Below are 24,851 nucleotides of genomic sequence, written 5' to 3'. Positions count from 1 at the left end.
TTTTGCCTTCTGTCTATGCATTCTGACACTCCAACAATGTATTCTGCTTCAATTTGGCTCATTTTACAAAGGTGCTTATTCCTGAACATGCAGTTCTACTCAAGAGTAAGCAACTAAGTGAAATAAACCTATAGAACGCTTTTTTGCCTTCTGTCTATGCATTCTGACACTCCAACAATTTGTTCTGCTTCATTTTGGCTCATTTTACAAAGATGCTTATTTCTGGAGTGAACATGCAGTTCTACTCAAGAGTAAGCAACTAAGCGAAATAAAGCCATAGAACGCTTTTTTGCTTTCTAACTATGCATTCTGACACTCCAACAATTTGTTCTGCTTCAATTTGGCTCATTTTACAAAGGTGCTTATTCCTGGAGTGAACATGCAGTTCTACTCAAGAGTAAGCAACTAAGCGAAATAAAGCCATAGAACGCTTTTTTGCTTTCTAACTATGCATTCTGACACTCCACCAATTTGTACTGCTTCAATTTGGCTCATTTTACAAAGATGCTTATTTCTGGAGTGAACATGCAGTTCTACTCAAGAGTAAGCAACTAAGCGAAATAAAGCCATAGAACGCTTTTTTGCCTTCTGTCTATGCATTCTGACACTCCAACAATTTGTTCTGCTTCAATTTGGCTCATTTTACAAAGATGCTTATTTCTGGAGTGAACATGCAGTTCTACTCAAGAGTAAGCAACTAAGCGAAATAAAGCCATAGAACGCAGATTTGCCTTCTATCTATGCTTTCTGACACTCCAGCAATTTGTTCTGCTTCAATTTGGCTCTTTTTACAAAGGTGCTTATTCCTGGAGTGAACATGCAGTTCTACTCAAGAGTAAGCAACTAAGCGAAATAAAGCCATAGAACGCTTTTTTGCTTTCTATCTATGCATTCTGACACTCCAACAATTTGTTCTGCTTCAATTTGGCTCATTTTACAAAGATGCTTCTTCCTGGAGTGAACATGCAGTTCTACTCAAGAGTAAGCAACTAAGTGAAATAAACCTATAGATGGCTTATTTGTCTTCTATCTATGCATTCTGACACTCCACCAATATGTTTTGCTTCAATTTGGCTCATTTTACAAACGTGCTTATTTCTGGAGTGAACTTGCATTTCTACTCAAGAGTAAGCAACTAAGTGAAATACACCTATAGAACGCTTACTTGTCTACTATCTATGCATTCTGACACTCCAACAATGTGTTTTGCTTCAATTTGGCTCATTTTACAAACGTGCTTATTTCTGGAGTGAACATGCAGTTCTACTCAAGAGTAAGCAACTAAGTGAAATAAACCTATAGAACGCTTTTTTGCCTTCTGTCTATGCTTTCTGACACTCCAACAATTTGTTCTGCTTCAATTTGGCTCATTTTACAAAGGTGCTTATTTCTGGAGTGAACATGCAGTTCTACTCAAGAGTAAGCAAGTAAGCGAAAGAAACCTATAGAACGCTTATTTGTCTTCTATCTATGCTTTCTGACACTCCAACAATGTGTTTTGCTTCAATTTGGCTCATTTTACAAAGGTGCTTATTTCTGGAGTGAACATGCATTTCTACTCAAGAGTAAGCAACTAAGCGAAATAAACCTATAGAACGCTTACTTGTCTTCTAGCTATGCTTTCTGACACTCCAACAATTTGTTCTGCTTCAATTTGGCTCATTTTACAAAGATGCTTATTTCTGCAGTGAACATGCAGTTCTACTCAAGAGTAAGCAACTAAGTGAAATAAACCTATGGAACGCTTTTTTGCCTTCTGTCTATGCATTCTGACACTCCAACAATTTGTTCTGCTTCAATTTCGCTCATTTTACAAAGATGCTTATTTCTGGAGTGAACATGCAGTTCTACTAAAGAGTAAACAACTAAGCGAAATAAAGCCATAGAACGCAGATTTGCCTTCTATCTATGCATTCTGACACTCCAACAATTTGTTCTGCTTCAATTTGGCTCATTTTACAAACGTGCTTATTCCTGGAGTGAACATGCAGATCTACTCAAGAGTAAGCAACTAAGCGGAATAAAGCCATAGAACGCTTTTTTGCCTTCTATCTATGCTTTCTGACACTCCAACAATGTGTTTTGCTTCAATTTGGCTCATTTTACAAAGGTGCTTATTTCTGGAGTGAACATGCAGTTCTACTCAAGAGTAAGCAACTAAGCGAAATAAACCTATAGAACGCTTATTTGTCTTCTATCTATGCATTCTGACACTCCAACAATGTGTTTTGCTTCAATTTGGCTCATTTTACAAAGGTGCTTATTTCTGGAGTGAACATGCAGTTCTACTCAAGAGTAAGCAACTAAGCGAAATAAACCTATAGAACGCTTACTTGTCTTCTATCTATGCTTTCTGACACTCCAACAATTTGTTCTGCTTCAATTTGGCTCATTTTACAAAGATGCTTATTTCTGCAGTGAACATGCAGTTCTACTCAAGAGTAAGCAACTAAGTGAAATAAACCTATGGAACGCTTTTTTGCCTTCTGTCTATGCATTCTGACACTCCAACAATTTGTTCTGCTTCAATTTCGCTCATTTTACAAAGATGCTTATTTCTGGAGTGAACATGCAGTTCTACTAAAGAGTAAGCAACTAAGCGAAATAAAGCCATAGAACGCAGATTTGCCTTCTATCTATGCATTCTGACACTCCAACAATGTGTTTTGCTTCAATTTGGCTCATTTTACAAAGGTGCTTATTTCTGGAGTGAACATGCATTTCTACTCAAGAGTAAGCAACTAAGCGAAATAAACCTATAGAACGCTTATTTTTCTTCTATCTATGCATTCTGACACTCCACCAATATGTTTTGCTTCAATTTGGCTCATTTTACAAACGTGCTTATTTCTGGAGTGAACATGCATTTCTACTCTAGAGTAAGCAACTAAGCGAAATAAACCTATAGAATGCTTATTTGTCTTCTATCTATGCATTCTGACACTCCCACAATGTGTTTTGCTTCAATTTGGCTCATTTTACAAAGATGCTTATTTCTGGAGTGAACATGCAGTTCTACTCAAGAGTAAGCAACTAAGTGAAATAAACCTATGGAACGCTTTTTTGCCTTCTGTCTATGCATTCTGACACTCCAACAATTTGTTCTGCTTCAATTTGGCTCATTTTACAAAGATGCTTATTTCTGGAGTGAACATGCAGTTCTACTCAAGAGTAAGCAACTAAGCGAAATAAAGCCATAGAACGCAGATTTGCCTTCTATCTATGCATTCTGACACTCCAACAATTTGTTCTGCTTCAATTTGGCTCATTTTACAAAGATGCTTATTCCTGGAGTGAACATGCAGTTCTACTCAAGAGTAAGCAACTAAGCGGAATAAAGCCATAGAACGCTTTTTTGCCTTCTATCTATGCTTTCTGACACTCCAACAATGTGTTTTGCTTCAATTTGGCTCATTTTACAAAGGTGCTTATTTCTGGAGTGAACATGCATTTCTACTCTAGAGTAAGCAACTAAGCGAAATAAACCTATAGAACGCTTATTTGTCTTCTATCTATGCATTCTGACACTCCAACAATGTGTTTTGCTTCAATTTGGCTCATTTTACAAAGGTGCTCATTTCTGGAGTGAACATGCATTTCTACTCTAGAGTAAGCAACTAAGCGAAATAAACCTATAGAACGCTTATTTGTCTTCTATCTATGCACTCTGACACTCCAACAATGTGTTTTGCTTCAATTTGGCTCATTTTACAAAGGTGCTTATTTCTGGAGTGAACATGCATTTCTACTCAAGAGTAAGCAACTAAGCGAAATAAACCTATAGAACGCTTACTTGTCTTCTATCTATGCATTCTGACACTCCAACAATGTGTTTTGCTTCAATTTGGCTCATTTTACAAACGTGCTTATTTCTGGAGTGAACATGCAGTTCTACTCAAGAGTAAGCAACTAAGCGAAATAAAGCCATAGAACGCAGATTTGCCTTCTATCTATGCATTCTGACACTCCAACAATTTGTTCTGCTTCAATTTGGCTCATTTTACAAAGATGCTTATTCCTGGAGTGAACATGCAGTTCTACTCAAGAGTAAGCAACTAAGCGGAATAAAGCCATAGAACGCTTTTTTGCCTTCTATCTATGCTTTCTGACACTCCAACAATGTGTTTTGCTTCAATTTGGCTCATTTTACAAAGGTGCTTATTTCTGGAGTGAACATGCATTTCTACTCTAGAGTAAGCAACTAAGCGAAATAAACCTATAGAACGCTTACTTGTCTTCTAGCTATGCTTTCTGACACTCCAACAATTTGTTCTGCTTCAATTTGGCTCATTTTACAAAGATGCTTATTTCTGCAGTGAACATGCAGTTCTACTCAAGAGTAAGCAACTAAGTGAAATAAACCTATGGAACGCTTTTTTGCCTTCTGTCTATGCATTCTGACACTCCAACAATTTGTTCTGCTTCAATTTCGCTCATTTTACAAAGATGCTTATTTCTGGAGTGAACATGCAGTTCTACTAAAGAGTAAACAACTAAGCGAAATAAAGCCATAGAACGCAGATTTGCCTTCTATCTATGCATTCTGACACTCCAACAATTTGTTCTGCTTCAATTTGGCTCATTTTACAAACGTGCTTATTCCTGGAGTGAACATGCAGATCTACTCAAGAGTAAGCAACTAAGCGGAATAAAGCCATAGAACGCTTTTTTGCCTTCTATCTATGCTTTCTGACACTCCAACAATGTGTTTTGCTTCAATTTGGCTCATTTTACAAAGGTGCTTATTTCTGGAGTGAACATGCAGTTCTACTCAAGAGTAAGCAACTAAGCGAAATAAACCTATAGAACGCTTATTTGTCTTCTATCTATGCATTCTGACACTCCAACAATGTGTTTTGCTTCAATTTGGCTCATTTTACAAAGGTGCTTATTTCTGGAGTGAACATGCAGTTCTACTCAAGAGTAAGCAACTAAGCGAAATAAACCTATAGAACGCTTACTTGTCTTCTATCTATGCTTTCTGACACTCCAACAATTTGTTCTGCTTCAATTTGGCTCATTTTACAAAGATGCTTATTTCTGCAGTGAACATGCAGTTCTACTCAAGAGTAAGCAACTAAGTGAAATAAACCTATGGAACGCTTTTTTGCCTTCTGTCTATGCATTCTGACACTCCAACAATTTGTTCTGCTTCAATTTCGCTCATTTTACAAAGATGCTTATTTCTGGAGTGAACATGCAGTTCTACTAAAGAGTAAGCAACTAAGCGAAATAAAGCCATAGAACGCAGATTTGCCTTCTATCTATGCATTCTGACACTCCAACAATGTGTTTTGCTTCAATTTGGCTCATTTTACAAAGGTGCTTATTTCTGGAGTGAACATGCATTTCTACTCAAGAGTAAGCAACTAAGCGAAATAAACCTATAGAACGCTTATTTTTCTTCTATCTATGCATTCTGACACTCCACCAATATGTTTTGCTTCAATTTGGCTCATTTTACAAACGTGCTTATTTCTGGAGTGAACATGCATTTCTACTCTAGAGTAAGCAACTAAGCGAAATAAACCTATAGAATGCTTATTTGTCTTCTATCTATGCATTCTGACACTCCCACAATGTGTTTTGCTTCAATTTGGCTCATTTTACAAAGATGCTTATTTCTGGAGTGAACATGCAGTTCTACTCAAGAGTAAGCAACTAAGCGAAATAAAGCCATAGAACGCAGATTTGCCTTCTATCTATGCATTCTGACACTCCAACAATTTGTTCTGCTTCAATTTGGCTCATTTTACAAAGATGCTTATTCCTGGAGTGAACATGCAGTTCTACTCAAGAGTAAGCAACTAAGCGGAATAAAGCCATAGAACGCTTTTTTGCCTTCTATCTATGCTTTCTGACACTCCAACAATGTGTTTTGCTTCAATTTGGCTCATTTTACAAAGGTGCTTATTTCTGGAGTGAACATGCATTTCTACTCTAGAGTAAGCAACTAAGCGAAATAAACCTATAGAACGCTTATTTGTCTTCTATCTATGCATTCTGACACTCCAACAATGTGTTTTGCTTCAATTTGGCTCATTTTACAAAGGTGCTCATTTCTGGAGTGAACATGCATTTCTACTCTAGAGTAAGCAACTAAGCGAAATAAACCTATAGAACGCTTATTTGTCTTCTATCTATGCACTCTGACACTCCAACAATGTGTTTTGCTTCAATTTGGCTCATTTTACAAAGGTGCTTATTTCTGGAGTGAACATGCATTTCTACTCAAGAGTAAGCAACTAAGCGAAATAAACCTATAGAACGCTTACTTGTCTTCTATCTATGCATTCTGACACTCCAACAATGTGTTTTGCTTCAATTTGGCTCATTTTACAAACGTGCTTATTTCTGGAGTGAACATGCAGTTCTACTCAAGAGTAAGCAACTAAGCGAAATAAAGCCATAGAACGCAGATTTGCCTTCTATCTATGCATTCTGACACTCCAACAATTTGTTCTGCTTCAATTTGGCTCATTTTACAAAGATGCTTATTCCTGGAGTGAACATGCAGTTCTACTCAAGAGTAAGCAACTAAGCGGAATAAAGCCATAGAACGCTTTTTTGCCTTCTATCTATGCTTTCTGACACTCCAACAATGTGTTTTGCTTCAATTTGGCTCATTTTACAAAGGTGCTCATTTCTGGAGTGAACATGCATTTCTACTCTAGAGTAAGCAACTAAGCGAAATAAACCTATAGAACGCTTATTTGTCTTCTATCTATGCACTCTGACACTCCAACAATGTGTTTTGCTTCAATTTGGCTCATTTTACAAAGGTGCTTATTTCTGGAGTGAACATGCATTTCTACTCTAGAGTAAGCAACTAAGCGAAATAAAGCCATAGAACACCTTTTTGCTTTCTATCTATGCATTCTGACACTCCAACAATTTGTTCTGCTTCAATTTGGCTCATTTTACAAAGATGCTTCTTCCTGGAGTGAACATGCAGTTCTACTCAAGAGTAAGCAACTAAGCGAAATAAACCTATAGAACGCTTATTTGTCTTCTATCTATGCATTCTGACACTCCACCAATATGTTTTGCTTCAATTTGGCTCATTTTACAAACGTGCTTATTTCTGGAGTGAACATGCATTTCTACTCAAGAGTAAGCAACTAAGCGAAATAAACCTATAGAACGCTTACTTGTCTTCTATCTATGCTTTCTGACACTCCAACAATTTGTTCTGCTTCAATTTGGCTCATTTTACAAAGGTGCTTATTTGTGGAGTGAACCTGCAGTTCTACTCAAGAGTAAGCAACTAAGTGAAATAAACCTATAGAACGCTTTTTTGCCTTCTGTCTATGCATTCTGACACTCCAACAATGTATTCTGCTTCAATTTGGCTCATTTTACAAAGGTGCTTATTCCTGAACATGCAGTTCTACTCAAGAGTAAGCAACTAAGTGAAATAAACCTATAGAACGCTTTTTTGCCTTCTGTCTATGCATTCTGACACTCCAACAATTTGTTCTGCTTCATTTTGGCTCATTTTACAAAGATGCTTATTTCTGGAGTGAACATGCAGTTCTACTCAAGAGTAAGCAACTAAGCGAAATAAAGCCATAGAACGCTTTTTTGCTTTCTAACTATGCATTCTGACACTCCAACAATTTGTTCTGCTTCAATTTGGCTCATTTTACAAAGGTGCTTATTCCTGGAGTGAACATGCAGTTCTACTCAAGAGTAAGCAACTAAGCGAAATAAAGCCATAGAACGCTTTTTTGCTTTCTAACTATGCATTCTGACACTCCACCAATTTGTACTGCTTCAATTTGGCTCATTTTACAAAGATGCTTATTTCTGGAGTGAACATGCAGTTCTACTCAAGAGTAAGCAACTAAGCGAAATAAAGCCATAGAACGCTTTTTTGCTTTCTAACTATGCATTCTGACACTCCAACAATTTGTTCTGCTTCAATTTGGCTCATTTTACAAAGGTGCTTATTCCTGAAGTGAACATGCAGTTCTACTCAAGAGTAAGCAACTAAGCGAAATAAAGCCATAGAACGCTTTTTTGCTTTCTAACTATGCATTCTGACACTCCACCAATTTGTACTGCTTCAATTTGGCTCATTTTACAAAGATGCTTATTTCTGGAGTGAACATGCATTTCTACTCTAGAGTAAGCAACTAAGCGAAATAAACCTATAGAACGCTTTTTTGCCTTCTGTCTATGCATTCTGACACTCCAACAATTTGTTCTGCTTCAATTTGGCTCATTTTACAAAGATGCTTATTTCTGGAGTGAACATGCAGTTCTACTCAAGAGTAAGCAACTAAGCGAAATAAAGCCATAGAACGCAGATTTGCCTTCTATCTATGCTTTCTGACACTCCAGCAATTTGTTCTGCTTCAATTTGGCTCTTTTTACAAAGGTGCTTATTCCTGGAGTGAACATGCAGTTCTACTCAAGAGTAAGCAACTAAGCGAAATAAAGCCATAGAACGCTTTTTTGCTTTCTATCTATGCATTCTGACACTCCAACAATTTGTTCTGCTTCAATTTGGCTCATTTTACAAAGATGCTTCTTCCTGGAGTGAACATGCAGTTCTACTCAAGAGTAAGCAACTAAGTGAAATAAACCTATAGATGGCTTATTTGTCTTCTATCTATGCATTCTGACACTCCACCAATATGTTTTGCTTCAATTTGGCTCATTTTACAAACGTGCTTATTTCTGGAGTGAACTTGCATTTCTACTCAAGAGTAAGCAACTAAGTGAAATACACCTATAGAACGCTTACTTGTCTACTATCTATGCATTCTGACACTCCAACAATGTGTTTTGCTTCAATTTGGCTCATTTTACAAACGTGCTTATTTCTGGAGTGAACATGCAGTTCTACTCAAGAGTAAGCAACTAAGTGAAATAAACCTATAGAACGCTTTTTTGCCTCCTGTCTATGCTTTCTGACACTCCAACAATGTGTTTTGCTTCAATTTGGCTCATTTTACAAAGGTGCTTATTTCTGGAGTGAACATGCAGTTCTACTCAAGAGTAAGCAACTAAGCGAAATAAACCTATAGAACGCTTATTTGTCTTCTATCTATGCATTCTGACACTCCAACAATGTGTTTTGCTTCAATTTGGCTCATTTTACAAAGGTGCTTATTTCTGGAGTGAACATGCATTTCTACTCAAGAGTAAGCAACTAAGCGAAATAAACCTATAGAACGCTTACTTGTCTTCTATCTATGCTTTCTGACACTCCAACAATTTGTTCTGCTTCAATTTGGCTCATTTTACAAAGATGCTTATTTCTGCAGTGAACATGCAGTTCTACTCAAGAGTAAGCAACTAAGTGAAATAAACCTATGGAACGCTTTTTTGCCTTCTGTCTATGCATTCTGACACTCCAACAATTTGTTCTGCTTCAATTTCGCTCATTTTACAAAGATGCTTATTTCTGGAGTGAACATGCAGTTCTACTAAAGAGTAAGCAACTAAGCGAAATAAAGCCATAGAACGCAGATTTGCCTTCTATCTATGCATTCTGACACTCCAACAATGTGTTTTGCTTCAATTTGGCTCATTTTACAAAGGTGCTTATTTCTGGAGTGAACATGCATTTCTACTCAAGAGTAAGCAACTAAGCGAAATAAACCTATAGAACGCTTACTTGTCTTCTATCTATGCTTTCTGACACTCCAACAATTTGTTCTGCTTCAATTTGGCTCATTTTACAAAGGTGCTTATTTGTGGAGTGAACATGCAGTTCTACTCAAGAGTAAGCAACTAAGCGAAATAAAGCCATAGAACGTTTTTTTGCCTTCTATCTATGCATTCTGACACTCCAACAATGTATTCTGCTTCAATTTGGCTCATTTTACAAAGGTGCTTATTCCTGAACATGCAGTTCTACTCAAGAGTAAGCAACTAAGTGAAATAAACCTATAGAACGCTTTTTTGCCTTCTGTCTATGCATTCTGACACTCCAACAATTTGTTCTGCTTCATTTTGGCTCATTTTACAAAGATGCTTATTTCTGGAGTGAACATGCAGTTCTACTCAAGAGTAAGCAACTAAGCGAAATAAAGCCATAGAACGCTTTTTTGCTTTCTAACTATGCATTCTGACACTCCAACAATTTGTTCTGCTTCAATTTGGCTCATTTTACAAAGGTGCTTATTCCTGGAGTGAACATGCAGTTCTACTCAAGAGTAAGCAACTAAGCGAAATAAAGCCATAGAACGCTTTTTTGCTTTCTAACTATGCATTCTGACACTCCACCAATTTGTACTGCTTCAATTTGGCTCATTTTACAAAGATGCTTATTTCTGGAGTGAACATGCATTTCTACTCTAGAGTAAGCAACTAAGCGAAATAAACCTATAGAATGCTTATTTGTCTTCTATCTATGCACTCTGACACTCCAACAATGTGTTTTGCTTCAATTTGGCTCATTTTACAAAGGTGCTTATTTCTGGAGTGAACATGCAGTTCTACTCAAGAGTAAGCAACTAAGCGAAATAAACCTATAGAACGCTTATTTGTCTTCTATCTATGCATTCTGACACTCCAACAATGTGTTTTGCTTCAATTTGGCTCATTTTACAAAGGTGCTTATTTCTGGAGTGAACATGCATTTCTACTCAAGAGTAAGCAACTAAGCGAAATAAACCTATAGAACGCTTACTTGTCTTCTATCTATGCTTTCTGACACTCCAACAATTTGTTCTGCTTCAATTTGGCTCATTTTACAAAGATGCTTATTTCTGGAGTGAACATGCAGTTCTACTCAAGAGTAAGCAACTAAGTGAAATAAACCTATAGAACGCTTTTTTGCCTTCTGTGTATGCATTCTGACACTCCAACAATTTGTTCTGCTTCAATTTGGCTCATTTTACAAAGATGCTTATTTCTGGAGTGAACATGCAGTTCTACTCAAGAGTAAGCAACTAAGCGAAATAAAGCCATAGAACGCTTTTTTGCCTTCTGTCTATGCATTCTGACACTCCAACAATTTGTTCTGCTTCAATTTGGCTCATTTTACAAAGATGCTTATTTCTGGAGTGAACATGCAGTTCTACTCAAGAGTAAGCAACTAAGCGAAATAAACCTATAGAACGCCTATTTGTCTTCTATCTATGCACTCTGACACTCCAACAATGTGTTTTGCTTCAATTTGGCTCATTTTACAAAGGTGCTTATTTCTGGAGTGAACATGCATTTCTGCTCAAGAGTAAGCAACTAAGCGAAATAAACCTATAGAACGCTTACTTGTCTTCTATCTATGCTTTCTGACACTCCAACAATTTGTTCTGCTTCAATTTGGCTCATTTTACAAAGATGCTTATTTCTGGAGTGAACATGCAGTTCTACTCAAGAGTAAGCAACTAAGTGAAATAAACCTAGAGAACGCTTTTTTGCCTTCTGTCTATGCATTCTGACACTCCAACAATTTGTTCTGCTTCAATTTGGCTCATTTTACAAAGGTGCTTATTTCTGGAGTGAACATGCAGTTCTACTCAAGAGTAAGCAACTAAGCGAAATAAAGCCATAGAACGCTTTTTTGCCTTCTGTCTATACATTCTGACACTCCAACAATTTGTTCTGCTTCAATTTGGCTCATTTTACAAAGATGCTTATTTCTGGAGTGAACATGCAGTTCTACTCAAGAGTAAGCAACTAAGCGAAATAAAGCCATAGAACGCAGATTTGCCTTCTATCTATGCATTCTGACACTCCAACAATTTGTTCTGCTTCAATTTGGCTTATTTTACAAAGGTGCTTATTCCTGGAGTGAACATGCAGTTCTACTCAAGAGTAAGCAACTAAGCGGAATAAAGCCATAGAAGGCTTTTTTGCCTTCTATCTATGCTTTCTGACACGCCAACAATGTGTTCTGCTTCAATTTGGCTCATTTTACAAAGATGCTTATTTCTGGAGTGAACATGCAGTTCTACTCAAGAGTAAAAAACTAAGCGAAATAAACCTATAGAACGCTTATTGGTCTTCTATCTATGCATTCTGACACTCCAACAATGTGTTTTGCTTCAATTTTGCTCATTTGACAAAGGTGCTTATTTCTGGAGTGAACATGCAGTTCTACTCAAGAGTAAGCAACTAAGCGAAATAAACCTATAGAACGCTTATTCGTCTTCTATCTATGCATTCTGACACTCCAACAATTTGTTCTGCTTCAATTTGGCTCATTTTACAAAGGTGCTTATTCCTCGAGTGAACATGCAGTTCTACTCAAGAGTAAGCAACTAAGCGGAATAAAGCCATAGAACGCTTTTTTGCCTTCTATCTATGCTTTCTGACACTCCAACAATGTGTTCTGCTTCAATTTGGCTCATTTTACAAAGATGCTTATTTCTGGAGTGAAGATGCAGTTCTACTCAAGAGTAAAAAACTAAGCGAAATAAACCTATAGAACGCTTATTGGTCTTCTATCTATGCATTCTGACACTCCAACAATGTGTTTTGCTTCAATTTGGCTCATTTTACAAAGGTGCTTATTTCTGGAGTGAACATGCAGTTCTACTCAAGAGTAAGCAACTAAGCGAAATAAACCTATAGAACGCTTATTCGTCTTCTATCTATGCATTCTGACACTCCAACAATGTGTTCTGCTTCAATTTGGCTCATTTCACAAAGGTGCTTATTTCTGGATTGAACATGCATTTCTACTCAAGAGTAAAATAAAAAAATTCCTTCAGTAGCACCTTAAAGACCAACTAAGTTTTTATTTTGGTATGAGCTTTCGTGTGCATGCACACTTCTTCAGATACCAAGAGTAAGAGTAAGCAACTAAGCGAAATAAACCTATAGAACGCTTACTTGTCTTCTATCTATGCTTTCTGACACTCCAACAATGTGTTCTGCTTCAATTTGGCTCATTTTACAAAGATGCTTATTTCTGGAGTGAACATGCAGTTCTACTCAAGAGTAAGCAACTAAGTGAAATAAACCTATAGAACGCTTTTTTGCCTTCTGTCTATGCATTCTGACACTCCAACAATGTGTTTTGCTTCAATTTGGCTCATTTTACAAAGGTGCTTATTTCTGGAGTGAACATGCAGTTCTACTCAAGAGTAAGCAACTAAGCGAAATAAACCTATAGAACGCTTATTTGTCTTCTATCTATGCTTTCTGACACTCCAACAATGTGTTTTGCTTCAATTTGGCTCATTTTACAAAGGTGCTTATTTCTGGAGTGAACATGCAGTTCTACTCAAGAGTAAGCAACTAAGCGAAATAAACCTATGGAACGCTTTTTTGCCTTCTGTCTATGCATTCTGACACTCCAACAATTTGATCTGCTTCAATTTGGCTCATTTTACAAAGATGCTTATTTCTGGAGTGAACATGCAGTTCTACTCAAGAGTAAGCAACTAAGCGAAATAAAGCCATAGAACGCAGATTTGCCTTCTATCTATGCATTCTGACACTCCAACAATTTGTTCTGCTTCAATTTGGCTCATTTTACAAAGATGCTTATTCCTGGAGTGAACATGCAGTTCTACTCAAGAGTAAGCAACTAAGCGGAATAAAGCCATAGAACGCTTTTTTGCCTTCTATCTATGCTTTCTGACACTCCAACAATGTGTTTTGCTTCAATTTGGCTCATTTTACAAAGGTGCTTATTTCTGGAGTGAACATGCATTTCTACTCTAGAGTAAGCAACTAAGCGAAATAAACCTATAGAACGCTTATTTGTCTTCTATCTATGCATTCTGACACTCCAACAATGTGTTTTGCTTCAATTTGGCTCATTTTACAAAGGTGCTCATTTCTGGAGTGAACATGCATTTCTACTCTAGAGTAAGCAACTAAGCGAAATAAACCTATAGAACGCTTATTTGTCTTCTATCTATGCACTCTGACACTCCAACAATGTGTTTTGCTTCAATTTGGCTCATTTTACAAAGGTGCTTATTTCTGGAGTGAACATGCATTTCTACTCAAGAGTAAGCAACTAAGCGAAATAAACCTATAGAACGCTTACTTGTCTTCTATCTATGCATTCTGACACTCCAACAATGTGTTTTGCTTCAATTTGGCTCATTTTACAAACGTGCTTATTTCTGGAGTGAACATGCAGTTCTACTCAAGAGTAAGCAACTAAGCGGAATAAAGCCATAGAACGCAGATTTGCCTTCTATCTATGCATTCTGACACTCCAACAATTTGTTCTGCTTCAATTTCGCTCATTTTACAAAGATGCTTATTCCTGGAGTGAACATGCAGTTCTACTCAAGAGTAAGCAACTAAGCGGAATAAAGCCATAGAACGCTTTTTTGCCTTCTATCTATGCTTTCTGACACTCCAACAATGTGTTTTGCTTCAATTTGGCTCATTTTACAAAGGTGCTTATTTCTGGAGTGAACATGTATTTCTACTCTAGAGTAAGCAACTAAGCGAAATAAACCTATAGAACGCTTATTTGTCTTCTATCTATGCATTCTGACACTCCAACAATGTGTTTTGCTTCAATTTGGCTCATTTTACAAAGGTGCTCATTTCTGGAGTGAACATGCATTTCTACTCTAGAGTAAGCAACTAAGCGAAATAAACCTATAGAACGCTTATTTGTCTTCTATCTATGCACTCTGACACTCCAACAATGTGTTTTGCTTCAATTTGGCTCATTTTACAAAGGTGCTTATTTCTGGAGTGAACATGCATTTCTACTCTAGAGTAAGCAACTAAGCGAAATAAAGCCATAGAACACCTTTTTGCTTTCTATCTATGCATTCTGACACTCCAACAATTTGTTCTGCTTCAATTTGGCTCATTTTACAAAGATGCTTCTTCCTGGAGTGAACATGCAGTTCTACTCAAGAGTAAGCAACTAAGCGAAATAAACCTATAGAACGCTTATTTGTCTTCTATCTATGCATTCTGACACTCCACCAATATGTTTTGCTTCAATTTGGCTCATTTTACAAACGTGCTTATTTCTGGAGTGAACATGCATTTCTACTCAAGAGTAAGCAACTAAGCGAAATAAACCTATAGAACGCTTACTTGTCTTCTATCTATGCTTTCTGACACTCCAACAATTTGTTCTGCTTCAATTTGGCTCATTTTACAAAGGTGCTTATTTGTGGAGTGAAGCTGCAGTTCTACTCAAGAGTAAGCAACTAAGTGAAATAAACCTATAGAACGCTTTTTTGCCTTCTGTCTATGCATTCTGACACTCCAACAATGTATTCTGCTTCAATTTGGCTCATTTTACAAAGGTGCTTATTCCTGAACATGCAGTTCTACTCAAGAGTAAGCAACTAAGTGAAATAAACCTATAGAACGCTTTTTTGCCTTCTGTCTATGCCTTCTGACACTCCAACAATTTGTTCTGCTTCATTTTGGCTCATTTTACAAAGATGCTTATTTCTGGAGTGAACATGCAGTTCTACTCAAGAGTAAGCAACTAAGCGAAATAAAGCCATAGAACGCTTTTTTGCTTTCTAACTATGCATTCTGACACTCCAACAATTTGTTCTGCTTCAATTTGGCTCATTTTACAAAGGTGCTTATTCCTGGAGTGAACATGCAGTTCTACTCAAGAGTAAGCAACTAAGCGAAATAAAGCCATAGAACGCTTTTTTGCTTTCTAACTATGCATTCTGACACTCCACCAATTTGTACTGCTTCAATTTGGCTCATTTTACAAAGATGCTTATTTCTGGAGTGAACATGCAGTTCTACTCAAGAGTAAGCAACTAAGCGAAATAAAGCCATAGAACGCTTTTTTGCTTTCAAACTATGCATTCTGACACTCCAACAATTTGTTCTGCTTCAATTTGGCTCATTTTACAAAGGTGCTTATTCCTGAAGTGAACATGCAGTTCTACTCAAGAGTAAGCAACTAAGCGAAATAAAGCCATAGAACGCTTTTTTGCTTTCTAACTATGCATTCTGACACTCCACCAATTTGTACTGCTTCAATTTGGCTCATTTTACAAAGATGCTTATTTCTGGAGTGAACATGCATTTCTACTCTAGAGTAAGCAACTAAGCGAAATAAACCTATAGAACGCTTTTTTGCCTTCTGTCTATGCATTCTGACACTCCAACAATTTGTTCTGCTTCAATTTGGCTCATTTTACAAAGATGCTTATTTCTGGAGTGAACATGCAGTTCTACTCAAGAGTAAGCAACTAAGCGAAATAAAGCCATAGAACGCAGATTTGCCTTCTATCTATGCTTTCTGACACTCCAGCAATTTGTTCTGCTTCAATTTGGCTCTTTTTACAAAGGTGCTTATTCCTGGAGTGAACATGCAGTTCTACTCAAGAGTAAGCAACTAAGCGAAATAAAGCCATAGAACGCTTTTTTGCTTTCTATCTATGCATTCTGACACTCCAACAATTTGTTCTGCTTCAATTTGGCTCATTTTACAAAGATGCTTCTTCCTGGAGTGAACATGCAGTTCTACTCAAGAGTAAGCAACTAAGTGAAATAAACCTATAGATGGCTTATTTGTCTTCTATCTATGCATTCTGACACTCCACCAATATGTTTTGCTTCAATTTAGCTCATTTTACAAACGTGCTTATTTCTGGAGTGAACTTGCATTTCTACTCAAGAGTAAGCAACTAAGTGAAATACACCTATAGAACGCTTACTTGTCTACTATCTATGCATTCTGACACTCCAACAATGTGTTTTGCTTCAATTTGGCTCATTTTACAAACGTGCTTATTTCTGGAGTGAACATGCAGTTCTACTCAAGAGTAAGCAACTAAGTGAAATAAACCTATAGAACGCTTTTTTGCCTTCTGTCTATGCTTTCTGACACTCCAACAATTTGTTCTGCTTCAATTTGGCTCATTTTACAAAGGTGCTTATTTCTGGAGTGAACATGCAGTTCTACTCAAGAGTAAGCAAGTAAGCGAAAGAAACCTATAGAACGCTTATTTGTCTTCTATCTATGCTTTCTGACACTCCAACAATGTGTTTTGCTTCAATTTGGCTCATTTTACAAAGGTGCTTATTTCTGGAGTGAACATGCATTTCTACTCAAGAGTAAGCAACTAAGCGAAATAAACCTATAGAACGCTTACTTGTCTTCTAGCTATGCTTTCTGACACTCCAACAATTTGTTCTGCTTCAATTTGGCTCATTTTACAAAGATGCTTATTTCTGCAGTGAACATGCAGTTCTACTCAAGAGTAAGCAACTAAGTGAAATAAACCTATGGAACGCTTTTTTGCCTTCTGTCTATGCATTCTGACACTCCAACAATTTGTTCTGCTTCAATTTCGATCATTTTACAAAGATGCTTATTTCTGGAGTGAACATGCAGTTCTACTAAAGAGTAAACAACTAAGCGAAATAAAGCCATAGAACGCAGATTTGCCTTCTATCTATGCATTCTGACACTCCAACAATTTGTTCTGCTTCAATTTGGCTCATTTTACAAACGTGCTTATTCTTGGAGTGAACATGCAGTTCTACTCAAGAGTAAGCAACTAAGCGGAATAAAGCCATAGAACGCTTTTTTGCCTTCTATCTATGCTTTCTGACACTCCAACAATGTGTTTTGCTTCAATTTGGCTCATTTTACAAAGGTGCTTATTTCTGGAGTGAACATGCAGTTCTACTCAAGAGTAAGCAACTAAGCGAAATAAACCTATAGAACGCTTATTTGTCTTCTATCTATGCATTCTGACACTCCAACAATGTGTTTTGCTTCAATTTGGCTCATTTTACAAAGGTGCTTATTTCTGGAGTGAACATGCATTTCTACTCAAGAGTAAGCAACTAAGCGAAATAAACCTATAGAACGCTTACTTGTCTTCTATCTATGCTTTCTGACACTCCAACAATTTGTTCTGCTTCAATTTGGCTCATTTTACAAAGATGCTTATTTCTGCAGTGAACATGCAGTTCTACTCAAGAGTAAGCAACTAAGTGAAATAAACCTATGGAACGCTTTTTTGCCTTCTGTCTATGCATTCTGACACTCCAACAATTTGTTCTGCTTCAATTTCGCTCATTTTACAAAGATGCTTATTTCTGGAGTGAACATGCAGTTCTACTAAAGAGTAAGCAACTAAGCGAAATAAAGCCATAGAACGCAGATTTGCCTTCTATCTATGCATTCTGACACTCCAACAATGTGTTTTGCTTCAATTTGGCTCATTTTACAAAGGTGCTTATTTCTGGAGTGAACATGCATTTCTACTCAAGAGTAAGCAACTAAGCGAAATAAACCTATAGAACGCTTACTTGTCTTCTATCTATGCTTTCTGACACTCCAACAATTTTTTCTGCTTCAATTTGGCTCATTTTACAAAGGTGCTTATTTGTGGAGTGAACCTGCAGTTCTACTCAAGAGTAAGCAACTAAGTGAAATAAACCTATAGAACGCTTTTTTGCCTTCTGTCTATGCATTCTAACACTCCAACAATTTGTTCTGCTTCAATTTGGCTCATTTTACAAAGATGCTTATTTCTGGAGTGAACATGCAGTTCTACTCAAGAGTAAGCAACTAAGCGAAATAAAGCCATAGAACGCTTTTTTGCCTTCTATCTATGCATTCTGACACTCCAACAATGTATTCTGCTTCAATTTGGCTCATTTTACAAAGGTGCTTATTCCTGAACATGCAGTTCTACTCAAGAGTAAGCAACTAAGTGAAATAAACCTATAGAACGCTTTTTTGCCTTCTGTCTATGCATTCTGACACTCCAACAATTTGTTCTGCTTCATTTTGGCTCATTTTACAAAGATGCTTATTTCTGGAGTGAACATGCAGTTCTACTCAAGAGTAAGCAACTAAGCGAAATAAAGCCATAGAACGCTTTTTTGCTTTCTAACTATGCATTCTGACACTCCAACAATTTGTTCTGCTTCAATTTGGCTCATTTTACAAAGGTGCTTATTCCTGGAGTGAACATGCAGTTCTACTCAAGAGTAAGCAACTAAGCGAAATAAAGCCATAGAACGCTTTTTTGCTTTCTAACTATGCATTCTGACACTCCACCAATTTGTACTGCTTCAATTTGGCTCATTTTACAAAGATGCTTATTTCTGGAGTGAACATGCATTTCTACTCTAGAGTAAGCAACTAAGCGAAATAAACCTATAGAATGCTTATTTGTCTTCTATCTATGCACTCTGACACTCCAACAATGTGTTTTGCTTCAATTTGGCTCATTTTACAAAGGTGCTTATTTCTGGAGTGAACATGCAGTTCTACTCAAGAGTAAGCAACTAAGCGAAATAAACCTATAGAACGCTTATTTGTCTTCTATCTATGCATTCTGACACTCCAACAATGTGTTTTGCTTCAATTTGGCTCATTTTACAAAGGTGCTTATTTCTGGAGTGAACATGCATTTCTACTCAAGAGTAAGCAACTAAGCGAAATAAACCTATAGAACGCTTACTTGTCTTCTATCTATGCTTTCTGACACTCCAACAATTTGTTCTGCTTCAATTTGGCTCATTTTACAAAGATGCTTATTTCTGGAGTGAACATGCAGTTCTACTCAAGAGTAAGCAACTAAGCGAAATAAAGCCATAGAACGCTTTTTTGCCTTCTGTCTATACATTCTGACACTCCAACAATTTGTTCTGCTTCAATTTGGCTCATTTTACAAAGATGCTTATTTCTGGAGTGAACATGCAGTTCTACTCAAGAGTAAGCAACTAAGTGAAATAAAACTATAGATGGCTTATTTGTCTTCTATCTATGCATTCTGACACTCCACCAATATGTTTTGCTTCAATTTGGCTCATTTTACAAACGTGCTTATTTCTGGAGTGAACTTGCATTTCTACTCAAGAGTAAGCAACTAAGTGAAATACACCTATAGAACGCTTACTTGTCTACTATCTATGCATTCTGACACTCCAACAATGTGTTTTGCTTCAATTTGGCTCATTTTACAAACGTGCTTATTTCTGGAGTGAACATGCAGTTCTACTCAAGAGTAAGCAACTAAGTGAAATAAACCTATAGAACGCTTTTTTGCCTTCTGTCTATGCTTTCTGACACTCCAACAATTTGTTCTGCTTCAATTTGGCTCATTTTACAAAGGTGCTTATTTCTGGAGTGAACATGCAGTTCTACTCAAGAGTAAGCAAGTAAGCGAAAGAAACCTATAGAACGCTTATTTGTCTTCTATCTATGCTTTCTGACACTCCAACAATGTGTTTTGCTTCAATTTGGCTCATTTTACAAAGGTGCTTATTTCTGGAATGAACATGCATTTCTACTCAAGAGTAAGCAACTAAGCGAAATAAACCTATAGAACGCTTACTTGTCTTCTATCTATGCTTTCTGACACTCCAACAATTTGTTCTGCTTCAATTTGGCTCATTTTACAAAGATGCTTATTTCTGCAGTGAACATGCAGTTCTACTCAAGAGTAAGCAACTAAGTGAAATAAACCTATGGAACGCTTTTTTGCCTTCTGTCTATGCATTCTGACACTCCAACAATTTGTTCTGCTTCAATTTCGCTCATTTTACAAAGATGCTTATTTCTGGAGTGAACATGCAGTTCTACTAAAGAGTAAACAACTAAGCGAAATAAAGCCATAGAACGCAGATTTGCCTTCTATCTATGCATTCTGACACTCCAACAATTTGTTCTGCTTCAATTTGGCTCATTTTACAAACGTGCTTATTCTTGGAGTGAACATGCAGTTCTACTCAAGAGTAAGCAACTAAGCGGAATAAAGCCATAGAACGCTTTTTTGCCTTCTATCTATGCTTTCTGACACTCCAACAATGTGTTTTGCTTCAATTTGGCTCATTTTACAAAGGTGCTTATTTCTGGAGTGAACATGCAGTTCTACTCAAGAGTAAGCAACTAAGCGAAATAAACCTATAGAACGCTTATTTGTCTTCTATCTATGCATTCTGACACTCCAACAATGTGTTTTGCTTCAATTTGGCTCATTTTACAAAGGTGCTTATTTCTGGAGTGAACATGCATTTCTACTCAAGAGTAAGCAACTAAGCGAAATAAACCTATAGAACGCTTACTTGTCTTCTATCTATGCTTTCTGACACTCCAACAATTTGTTCTGCTTCAATTTGGCTCATTTTACAAAGATGCTTATTTCTGCAGTGAACATGCAGTTCTACTCAAGAGTAAGCAACTAAGTGAAATAAACCTATGGAACGCTTTTTTGCCTTCTGTCTATGCATTCTGACACTCCAACAATTTGTTCTGCTTCAATTTCGCTCATTTTACAAAGATGCTTATTTCTGGAGTGAACATGCAGTTCTACTAAAGAGTAAGCAACTAAGCGAAATAAAGCCATAGAACGCAGATTTGCCTTCTATCTATGCATTCTGACACTCCAACAATGTGTTTTGCTTCAATTTGGCTCATTTTACAAAGGTGCTTATTTCTGGAGTGAACATGCATTTCTACTCAAGAGTAAGCAACTAAGCGAAATAAACCTATAGAACGCTTACTTGTCTTCTATCTATGCTTTCTGACACTCCAACAATTTGTTCTGCTTCAATTTGGCTCATTTTACAAAGGTGCTTATTTGTGGAGTGAACCTGCAGTTCTACTCAAGAGTAAGCAACTAAGTGAAATAAACCTATAGAACGCTTTTTTGCCTTCTGTCTATGCATTCTAACACTCCAACAATTTGTTCTGCTTCAATTTGGCTCATTTTACAAAGATGCTTATTTCTGGAGTGAACATGCAGTTCTACTCAAGAGTAAGCAACTAAGCGAAATAAAGCCATAGAACGCTTTTTTGCCTTCTATCTATGCATTCTGACACTCCAACAATGTATTCTGCTTCAATTTGGCTCATTTTACAAAGGTGCTTATTCCTGAACATGCAGTTCTACTCAAGAGTAAGCAACTAAGTGAAATAAACCTATAGAACGCTTTTTTGCCTTCTGTCTATGCATTCTGACACTCCAACAATTTGTTCTGCTTCATTTTGGCTCATTTTACAAAGATGCTTATTTCTGGAGTGAACATGCAGTTCTACTCAAGAGTAAGCAACTAAGCGAAATAAAGCCATAGAACGCTTTTTTGCTTTCTAACTATGCATTCTGACACTCCAACAATTTGTTCTGCTTCAATTTGGCTCATTTTACAAAGGTGCTTATTCCTGGAGTGAACATGCAGTTCTACTCAAGAGTAAGCAACTAAGCGAAATAAAGCCATAGAACGCTTTTTTGCTTTCTAACTATGCATTCTGACACTCCACCAATTTGTACTGCTTCAATTTGGCTCATTTTACAAAGATGCTTATTTCTGGAGTGAACATGCATTTCTACTCTAGAGTAAGCAACTAAGCGAAATAAACCTATAGAATGCTTATTTGTCTTCTATCTATGCACTCTGACACTCCAACAATGTGTTTTGCTTCAATTTGGCTCATTTTACAAAGGTGCTTATTTCTGGAGTGAACATGCAGTTCTACTCAAGAGTAAGCAACTAAGCGAAATAAACCTATAGAACGCTTATTTGTCTTCTATCTATGCATTCTGACACTCCAACAATGTGTTTTGCTTCAATTTGGCTCATTTTACAAAGGTGCTTATTTCTGGAGTGAACATGCATTTCTACTCAAGAGTAAGCAACTAAGCGAAATAAACCTATAGAACGCTTACTTGTCTTCTATCTATGCTTTCTGACACTCCAACAATTTGTTCTGCTTCAATTTGGCTCATTTTACAAAGATGCTTATTTCTGGAGTGAACATGCAGTTCTACTCAAGAGTAAGCAACTAAGCGAAATAAAGCCATAGAACGCTTTTTTGCCTTCTGTCTATACATTCTGACACTCCAACAATTTGTTCTGCTTCAATTTGGCTCATTTTACAAAGATGCTTATTTCTGGAGTGAACATGCAGTTCTACTCAAGAGTAAGCAACTAAGTGAAATAAACCTATAGATGGCTTATTTGTCTTCTATCTATGCATTCTGACACTCCACCAATATGTTTTGCTTCAATTTGGCTCATTTTACAAACGTGCTTATTTCTGGAGTGAACTTGCATTTCTACTCAAGAGTAAGCAACTAAGTGAAATACACCTATAGAACGCTTACTTGTCTACTATCTATGCATTCTGACACTCCAACAATGTGTTTTGCTTCAATTTGGCTCATTTTACAAACGTGCTTATTTCTGGAGTGAACATGCAGTTCTACTCAAGAGTAAGCAACTAAGTGAAATAAACCTATAGAACGCTTTTTTGCCTTCTGTCTATGCTTTCTGACACTCCAACAATTTGTTCTGCTTCAATTTGGCTCATTTTACAAAGGTGCTTATTTCTGGAGTGAACATGCAGTTCTACTCAAGAGTAAGCAAGTAAGCGAAAGAAACCTATAGAACGCTTATTTGTCTTCTATCTATGCTTTCTGACACTCCAACAATGTGTTTTGCTTCAATTTGGCTCATTTTACAAAGGTGCTTATTTCTGGAGTGAACATGCATTTCTACTCAAGAGTAAGCAACTAAGCGAAATAAACCTATAGAACGCTTACTTGTCTTCTAGCTATGCTTTCTGACACTCCAACAATTTGTTCTGCTTCAATTTGGCTCATTTTACAAAGATGCTTATTTCTGCAGTGAACATGCAGTTCTACTCAAGAGTAAGCAACTAAGTGAAATAAACCTATGGAACGCTTTTTTGCCTTCTGTCTATGCATTCTGACACTCCAACAATTTGTTCTGCTTCAATTTCGCTCATTTTACAAAGATGCTTATTTCTGGAGTGAACATGCAGTTCTACTAAAGAGTAAACAACTAAGCGAAATAAAGCCATAGAACGCAGATTTGCCTTCTATCTATGCATTCTGACACTCCAACAATTTGTTCTGCTTCAATTTGGCTCATTTTACAAACGTGCTTATTCTTGGAGTGAACATGCAGTTCTACTCAAGAGTAAGCAACTAAGCGGAATAAAGCCATAGAACGCTTTTTTGCCTTCTATCTATGCTTTCTGACACTCCAACAATGTGTTTTGCTTCAATTTGGCTCATTTTACAAAGGTGCTTATTTCTGGAGTGAACATGCAGTTCTACTCAAGAGTAAGCAACTAAGCGAAATAAACCTATAGAACGCTTATTTGTCTTCTATCTATGCATTCTGACACTCCAACAATGTGTTTTGCTTCAATTTGGCTCATTTTACAAAGGTGCTTATTTCTGGAGTGAACATGCATTTCTACTCAAGAGTAAGCAACTAAGCGAAATAAACCTATAGAACGCTTACTTGTCTTCTATCTATGCTTTCTGACACTCCAACAATTTGTTCTGCTTCAATTTGGCTCATTTTACAAAGATGCTTATTTCTGCAGTGAACATGCAGTTCTACTCAAGAGTAAGCAACTAAGTGAAATAAACCTATGGAACGCTTTTTTGCCTTCTGTCTATGCATTCTGACACTCCAACAATTTGTTCTGCTTCAATTTCGCTCATTTTACAAAGATGCTTATTTCTGGAGTGAACATGCAGTTCTACTAAAGAGTAAGCAACTAAGCGAAATAAAGCCATAGAACGCAGATTTGCCTTCTATCTATGCATTCTGACACTCCAACAATGTGTTTTGCTTCAATTTGGCTCATTTTACAAAGGTGCTTATTTCTGGAGTGAACATGCATTTCTACTCAAGAGTAAGCAACTAAGCGAAATAAACCTATAGAACGCTTACTTGTCTTCTATCTATGCTTTCTGACACTCCAACAATTTGTTCTGCTTCAATTTGGCTCATTTTACAAAGGTGCTTATTTGTGGAGTGAACCTGCAGTTCTACTCAAGAGTAAGCAACTAAGTGAAATAAACCTATAGAACGCTTTTTTGCCTTCTGTCTATGCATTCTAACACTCCAACAATTTGTTCTGCTTCAATTTGGCTCATTTTACAAAGATGCTTATTTCTGGAGTGAACATGCAGTTC

This window comes from Zootoca vivipara, chromosome 4 (assembly GCF_963506605.1).
Source record: "Zootoca vivipara chromosome 4, rZooViv1.1, whole genome shotgun sequence".
In the NCBI taxonomy this organism is placed as follows: domain Eukaryota; kingdom Metazoa; phylum Chordata; class Lepidosauria; order Squamata; family Lacertidae; genus Zootoca; species Zootoca vivipara.
This window is presented reverse-complemented; position numbering follows the sequence as displayed.